Source organism: Bison bison, unplaced genomic scaffold, assembly GCF_000754665.1.
Source record: "Bison bison bison isolate TAMUID 2011002044 unplaced genomic scaffold, Bison_UMD1.0 scf7180017864384, whole genome shotgun sequence".
Classification (NCBI taxonomy): domain Eukaryota; kingdom Metazoa; phylum Chordata; class Mammalia; order Artiodactyla; family Bovidae; genus Bison; species Bison bison.
Genome location: NW_011494956.1, coordinates 8790631 through 8799614, shown reverse-complemented (window position 1 = coordinate 8799614; position 8984 = coordinate 8790631).

The following is an 8984-nucleotide window of genomic DNA, read 5'->3' as shown; positions in this document are numbered from 1 at the left end:
CGACCGCGCGCGCGCGCCTTCGAGCCTGCCCAAAGAGGAAGGGTTGGGGCGCGCCTCGAGAACCGAGCAGCGCCAGCGGCTGCAGCCGAAATCTCCGGCGGCTCCGTCCGCCCTCGCCCGGCCTAGCCACTGCCCCGCTTCCCCCGCGCAAGCTTTGGCGGCGGAGCAGCACGGTGAGCGCCGATTGGCCCTCTGGGTGAATGACGTACGGCGCCTCTCCTCACGGATTGGCCAGGCTGGCGGTGCGTGCACGGAGTAAACAAACCCCGCCCCCAGGCTTCCCAAGAAGAGGAGGGGGCCCCCGAGGTGGAGGAGCGGGGTCTCAAGCACTCTGCGGGGTACCTGGGTAATCCCCTGGAGGTTCTCAGTGGATCGCCTACAACGATCCTGCCGCGTGCTTCCCAGCCGCCTCCGGAGCAGGTTACAGGGCCTGAGGCCTACAATTATAGCCACACCCTCTCCCCCTTCCCCCGGCCTGGGTGGGAATCTTGACTTTTCCATCCGCCCCCATCCCCCCGGCCCCTTGCAAGAAAACCCCGATCTTTCTTAGAAAAAGGAAAACGGGCGTCCCTAGTTCCCAGGCACATCTCGGTTCCCAGTCACTTGATCAGTCACCTCCGGGGGAGCAGCCTAGAGGGGCAAGGGGACGAGTGATGAGGCCACGTGTGGGGCCAAGTTGGCAGTACCCTGTAAATTATTCAGACAGTGGGTTAAAGACTGCTAGGGTGTGAGATTTTCAACAAACCGGCAAGTAAGATCCAAAACCGAGCAGGTCACCATGTCACATGGACGCTGAAGAGAAAATCGCAGCTCCCACCCCCAGATACCTGTCTTATTTAGTTCAATGTTAATAATACATTCTGTGCCTATCTGAAAAATCATGTGTGAGTTTACATTTTAGTGGGCTTCCCCTGTGGCTCGGTTAGTAAAGAATCCGCCTGCAACGCGGGAGATCTGGGTTTGATCCCTGGGTTGGGAAGATCCCCTGGATAAGGGAAAGGCTACCCACTCCACTCTTCTGGCCTGGAGAACTCCACGGACTGTGTAATCGATGAGGTAGCAAAGAGGCAGACGGGACTGAGCGACTTTCATTTCACTTCACTTACATTTTAGTGGGGTGGTAAAGATAATATACAAAAGAAATAAGTGAAATATAAGCTATGTTACATGTTGGGACATGCTGTGGGGAACAAACCTAGAAGACCAGGAATGGCTTTAAAGGATGGCCTGTCTTAGAGTGCTTAGTCAAGGTAGCAGGAAAGTGCCATTTAAATAAATACCTAAAGGAAGTGGGGGAGGTGAGAATGCACCTTTGGACCTTTCTCTGGGGTGGGGTGGAGTGGAGAGAGAATTTCTGCATAATTGTACATAGATAAAGTCCTAGGCGTCAAGAAAGCCCAATGAAGTCTCCTTGAACTGATTCTAAAATGCAAAAGCCCCAAAGGAGTCATTACCTTGCATTTTTCAGTGATGGATCAATAGATGTAGTTTCCACAGAAATTTTGTTGAGGTTTTAAGTACTTTTCGAACACTCTAGGGACAAAGATACAAAAGTGAGCAAAACAGATGAAACCTCCATCCTCAAGGAGCTCAGTCTAGCAGGAGAGCTGGATTGTAAACCGCCTCAGTATACTGTATAAATAATCCAAGAAGTATTAATAGACACATGGCTGTGCTTGGGCTAATGGGGGAGGGGGAGTGGTGGATGTTAATTTAGGAAGAGTACCTTGAAATTTTTTTTAATTGAATAAAATTGCTTTATTTAATATATAATGAAGTATATACTAAACATGTTTGGAATCTTTATCTATGAAGACAACTCTGCTAAATATTGGTGTAAGGCTATGGATTCAGTGATTCTCTAACTTCTGTAAATTTTTAAGGTGAGAGTCTGAAGATGATATTAAGTTAAACCATATGAAATTGTTAATATTTGGCAATTTTCATGTTTCCTGTAGAGTTAATATGAGGGTTTTGCTATGTAATACATATAGTAATACATGTAATACATATAGTAAGTATTCCATAAATAATGATTATTATGATCATTTGATAATAGTGCTTTTGAAAAAAAATGCTTTAAAAGTCAGTGTTTCATAACAGCTTCCGATACCATGAAGTAAAGTGGGCATGCAGGTTTCAAATTTTCCATATACTGGTTTGATCTAGCTGTGAATTTCCATGATCTAATCAGGGTATGCTGTAAAAGACACTAAATGCTAGTTTCACAGCAGGCCAAGAAATTCAGAATAAGGAACAGCTTGATTTTGAAGCCAAAAACTGAAAATTCTCCAGAACAGAATAAATTGTCAAGTTGCTTCAGGGAGGAAAATTCATGTAAATCAATTTTTCATTCCCACTCACAGCTTCAATTTAGCAATTTGCACAACAGTCAGCTTTCTCTCTTCCTTCTCATTTCCCCACTAAAAGACCTGATTTCCTTTGAAAAGGAAAATAAAGCATCCACTATCTCCAAGGAAGGAGAGTAGATGTTTGAAACATGACAGAACACTTATTGATTCTGCAAACACTTACTAAGCACTTATTATACACTAACAGTGCAAGGTACTGGAAATACACATATAAGTGTCCAAAGAACTTCCTTTGTTCATAGGTGTTCCTTGTGTGTAGAGTAATCCCCCAGTTCACCCACACCTCATCTACACATGCTTTCTCATCTAAGCTAAAACAACACTCTCTGGAAAAGCTTCCTGACTCCAGCCCTTTGCCCATAAAATTGTCTTTCTAACATTCATGAAACTTGCAATTACTCATTTAGTACCTGTATCCTGTATCATTTAGTACCAGGGAAGCCCTTGTTAGACTGCAAGTTCCTTGCAAATTGGAGGTCTGTCATCCTATTCACTGGGCTTCTCTGGTGACTCAGTGGTAAAGAATCTGCCTGCAACGCAGGAGATGCAGGTTCTATCCCTGAGTCAGGAAGATCCCCTGGAGAAGGGAATGTCAACCGACTCCAATGTTCTTGCCTGGGAGATCCCATGGACAGGGGAGCCTGGTAGGCTACAGTCCACAGGGCCACAAAGTGTCGGACACGACTTAAAAGCGACTAAACACACACACTCACACACACACACACACACACACACATCCTATTCACTACAATATCCTCAGTGCCTTAGGGAAGCTCAGTAAGTTTTTATTGAATGGATGAGTTCCACAGCCTAGCACATTTGGAAAGAGGAGACATACATACATACATAAATTAAATAAATTAAAATATAAATAAATAAATAAAAACTTGTAAATTTGTGGGCCAACAAACCTGCTGGCCATGAAAGAGATCTGTTAAGAGTTAAACCTGAGCAAACTGTCTGTGCTCCTCTCTCCTGGGGCTGGGTACTGCTTTCAGTAGGTGGAGCTATATGGCTCCTGGATTAGTGCCTCTCAACCTTTAATGTGCCCAGGAATCACTTAGAGATCTTATTAAAATTCAGACTCTAGATCAGCAGGTCCCAGGTGGGGTATAGAATCTGCATTTCCAACAAATTTCCAACTGCTTCATCAGACGCTACACTCTGAGTGACAAGGTCCTTCCTGACCCCTTTTTGCCATTCTCAAAGATCCGTAGTTGTCTAGACTTTCGCAGTTGCAGATATGACTTTTTTTTTTTAATATGCTGTTTTCACATCTAATCCATCCAGTGATAAAGGAAATAACCCTTAAGAGAACAATGTGTTACATCAAGGCCTTGTCTTCCAGAGACAGTCCTATTATATGGCCTTTAGTCACATTAAAAGGGCAGAGTGGAATCAAAGCCCTGGAATTTCTTTAGTGAGGGACACAACTTTGTCCTTATTACATTTCTGGAATGACTTGGTTTGTTCAGTGGAAAGATTTCACAGTCATCATTAGTAAAAGTAACCTCTTAATATCAAACCCAAAATTATTTTTAGGATAAAATTTTACTTGTCCTAAAAACATAGAGGTATGTCCTAAACACATGAGGTATAAGAAATAATAATGATCCAGCAGTCCTACTCCTGGGCGTATATCTGGATAGAACTATAATTCAAAAAGATACATGCACCTCTGTGTTCATAGCAGCACCTCTGTGTTCATAGTGGCACTATTTACAATAACCAAGACATGGAAACAAACTAAATGTCCATCAACAGAAGAATAGATAAAGAAAATGCGGTACCTGTCTATAGTGGAATATTCTCGGCCAAAAAAAAAGGATGAAATAACGCCATTTGCAGTAACATGGGTGGACACAGATAGCATGTGACATCACTTGTATGTGGAATCTCAAATAGGACACACAAGGACTTATCTATGAAGAAGCAATAGATTCACAGCTATAGACAACAGGCTTGTGCTTTCTAAGGGGAATGGGATAGGGGAGGGATGGAGTGGGGGAGGCTGGGATTAGCAGATGCAAACTATTATATCTGCTAACTAATAGAGAGAGGTATATTTATACACTGGCTCCTGACCCCATTGTTTATGCATTACTCATATGGGAGCAACTGTCTAGCATTCCAGACTTAACCAGGGGTGAAAAATGACAGAATGAGTTTAAATGAGTATTCCAAGCTGGGAGGCAGAGAAATTCCAGCTCAGAAAACCAGAGATATGGTAAAGTAAGGTGTGTTCATGTTACACTCGGGTAGCGGATTGCTGCAACTGGAATAAAAATGTGGGCTAAGAGGATGTGGAATGGGGCAAGAGGTGACCAATAATGATATAAGTAATTGAATAATAAATGGAGAACAGGCAACAGCTTCCCCTTATAGTAGAATTCCAATGAATAAATGTAAAGAAATAATGGAAGTGGAAATAGAAAACTCCTGATAATAGGCAAATAGTACAAGAATCATTATTGCAGACAAGAAGCATCTGTGGAAGTTAAAACTAGTAAGTGAAACTGTGGTGGGAAACAGAAAATTTACATGGTCTAAAAGTATCTCCTCACAAGATTCTTTAAAATATATATATTTATTTATTTGACTGCGATGGGTCTTAGCAGTGGCATGAGAACTTTCAATTGCAGCATGTGGGATCTAGTTCCCTGATCAGGGACTGAACCCAGGCCCCCTGCAATGGGAGCATGAAGTCTTAGCACTAGACCACCAGGGAAGTCCCTCCTAACAAGATTCTTAACTGCAAAGGAGAAAATAGTAAACTTATGATGGAAAAACCTGGCAGGCACCCTCTTCACCAAAGGATCAAGGTTAACAACAATAATAAGACATACTGATTCCTGGTAGGATGCACTGAGGCCATGGATATCACTTCTGCAGGATTCTAACAAAAATTCAGAACCTTAACCTAATCAGAAGAAAATATCTGGCCAACCTAAATGGAGGGCCAGTTATAAAATAACTTATAAAATAATAAAATTTTATTTAAAATCTTATAAAATAACTACCAGTGTTCTTAAAAAATGTGAAGTTCATGAAAGAGAGACTAGGCAGTCACAGACTGCAGGAGATTAAGAAGACAGAAAAATTAAATGAAATGTGGGATACTGGATTGAATCCTGGGCCAGAAAAAGGACAATAGTTGGAAAACCAACAAAATTCAGGTAAGGTCTGTAGATTATACTGCTGTACCAGTGTGAATTTCCCATTTTGAGCAATTACGGTTATGTAAGATGTAAATTAGGAGAAGCTGGGGGACAGAAGAACTCTGTGTACTATTAATACTTTTAGAACTTTCCAGTAAGTCTACAATTATTTCAAAATAAAAAGAAAACTAAGTAGTAGAAATCAACTATACTTCAATTTTTTTAAAAAAATTCTAAATACTAGGGAATCTTAGATTTTAAACAGATTCTGTTCCAGTAGATTTGGAGTGAGGCTTGGAGTGCACCTTTTGTGAAAAGCACTCTGGTGACCTAGAGACTGCTAGTCTCAATAGCATATGGGAGTAGCAAGACTTTTCCCCTCCTGCTGTATTAAGGTGAAACTGACATGCAATAAACGATGCACCAAGTCAGTAGTCTGATGATCTTAGACATGTGTAGCCACTGAACCCACCTGATTTGCCCTTCCTTTCTCTGTCAATTCTAAAGGAAATCAACCCTGAATATTCCCTGGAAGGACGGATGCAGAAGCCGAAGCTCCAGTACCTTGGCCACCTTATGCGAAGAGGTGGCCACTCATTGGAAAAGACCAGATTTTGGGAAAGTTTGAAGGCAAAAGGAGAAGGGGACAACAGAGGAAGAGATGGTTAGATAGCATCACAGACTGAATGGACATGAATTTGAGCAAACTCTAAGAGATAGTGAAGGATGGAGGAGCCTGGCATGCTGCGATCAAAGAGTCAGACACAACTTAGCGACTGAACAACAACCACCTCGGTGGCACAGTGGTAAGGAATCCGCCTGCCAACGCAGGAGATGCAGGTTCGACCCCTGGGTCAGGAAGATCCCTTGGAGAAGAAAAACGGCAATCCAGTCCAGTACTCTTGCCTGGGAAAATCCATGGACAAAGGCTACCACGGGGTCCCAAAGAGTCAGACACTAATGAGCGACTCTCTAACACACACACACGATAATTGCCTTATATTTTCCACCTCTTAATGGGTTGTTTCTAAATGGGAAAAAAATTATTACTCCCTATCATTTTCATTAAATTTTTCCTATGATTTCTTTTACAGTCACATTCTTTAAAAATAATTTTATATTATTTAGTGTAATTTATAGTCACATGAATTTCAGAAAAGTCAGCTCCATGTATCTCCCCCTTCCTTGTCCTCTTTATCAAACTAGTATGACTTGAACAACAACAAAAAACAAACCCCTTCCTTTCTTCTAATAACTGAATGTTTATCATCCTTCAAAATTCCTACTGCAGAATGAACCAGGCTCCACTTCCATCAGGGAATAGAATCTAGATTTGTCTGATGACTCCTCCACCAGGATCATCGGGATATCACTATTTATGTGTACATATGTGAAGCAACAGAGAAACATTAAATAAAAATGGCTTTAATACATAATATGTATAGATCATCACTGTTTTATTGTAACTTTTGAAATAATTTTAATAATAATTTTCACAATGGATTTTTAAGAGCTCCTAGGTTAATTCCATCATATTAGCCTTTGAAATTGTTTTCTCCAGTTATTTTAAAAATTTCCTAAACATTTAAGTATACAGTATATTTTCACAAGAGACTGTATCATCTTTTTCCCACTACAAAAAAATTACATCTCTTCTCTAGCAATTTCCTTTGTGCAAGAAAATAGAATATAGAGCAAGTTTGAACAGTATCTAAAGAGGCAGAGTTACAGAAAACCTTTCTTCTCTAATCATATTAAGCCCCAATTTTTCTTCTAGTTAAAAGGAAAACACGAGACCAAACTTACCTTGAGTCACAACTGAAGTTAACATATGCTTATTCTTCTGTGACATACTTAATGTGCAGAAACCAAAACAGGAAATAATATTAAGAATTTCCAGGTAAAATTTTTCAATGAATCCAAAGTTAAAAACAGACAAAAAGGTAAGGGGAAAATTCACATATACATGAAAAAGATTTTTTTTATTCTGCATTCTCAATTTCATCTATAGATCTTAACAATGATTTGTGAGGTTTTCCATGACTATTTAATAAAACTATGAAGTTCATAAAGAACATCAGAAAAATAAAATGATAAATTTACTGATACAGATGAATTGGGATATTATAATAACTGTCTTGTACAAATAGGAAAGTTCTAATTAGTTTTCCACAAAATCATTCTGAAACAATTACACAAGTCAGCTTATTTAAAATAAAGAATATTTTAGCATTATGGTAGCTATGTTCAAGACATGTATTTGTATATTTAACATTCTGACGTATCTTTAAAACTATTTTGCAAAAAAAAAAAAAAACTATTTTGCTATTATATAGTATTAGCATCACATTGTATAATGAGTATGAAAAGAATATGAAAGTTTTTCTGCTCAGTACATTACAAAATCATGTTCAAATACTATGTACATTTTTGCCCAGGAGAATTTGAAAATGCTACTTAGTGACTTAAGTCACTGGACTGATTATTTTTTAATTTTTAAAAAAGATATTCCCTTAAAGATATGGCTCATTTAGCAAACAACACAATTAGCAAATGGACAAAAGATATGGACAGACATTTCACTGACAGATAAACAGATGGCAAAAGAGCACATGAAAAGATGTTCAACACTATTATTAATCAGGGAAATGCAAATTCAATCCACACTGAGTAAACCACATCCTCATCAAAGTGGCTGAAGTAAAAAATGGTGACAACATCAAATGCTGGTGAGTAGAGTTGATCGCTCATACATTTCTGGTGGGAATGTAAAATGGTACAGCTACTCTGGAAAACAGTTTGGCAGTTTCTTGTAAAGATATGGTTCATTTAAATTGGAAGTCTTATCATGTATCTCCTTAACAATAGAGATATCTGTACAGACACAGCCGTTTTAATAAACCAAATGTAAAGTGGGGAGGAAAGACAGTGGAAAATAGAATAATAGCAAATTTTAAAAACATCTTATTTGGCAGGTTCCGGACTCTATCATTTCCATTCCCATGATCATCCCTGCATCCCTCTAGGGGAAAGGGTCCCATGGGAGTATGGTGACAAAATGGCTAGAGATTCACAACAGATGCTGGTGCCAACGTATTTACAGCCATGAGGATCCACAGCTTTAAAAAAAACAATGTGATTCTCCATGGCCTGTTTGGCTTCTCTGGGGCTATCCCTTTAGGCTGGTTTGAACCAGATGACCTGGGTATGCAGGATGAGAACTATGGGACCAAATTGGTCCAGGGTGTATTTCAGGCTTTTAATTCTAATTGAGAAACAGAATATAAATTTCCCAAAGGGATTCAGAATCCTCCAGGGTAGATTCAAGCCTTCTAAGCTATCTCTGAGATTATTTAAAATCACTTAAAGTTGAGGAACACCAGGGTCCAGCTATGGCCCTCCTCAAAGAGTTTTAAAATTACTGCCAAACTCCTGGGCTAAATTATTTTTAAAG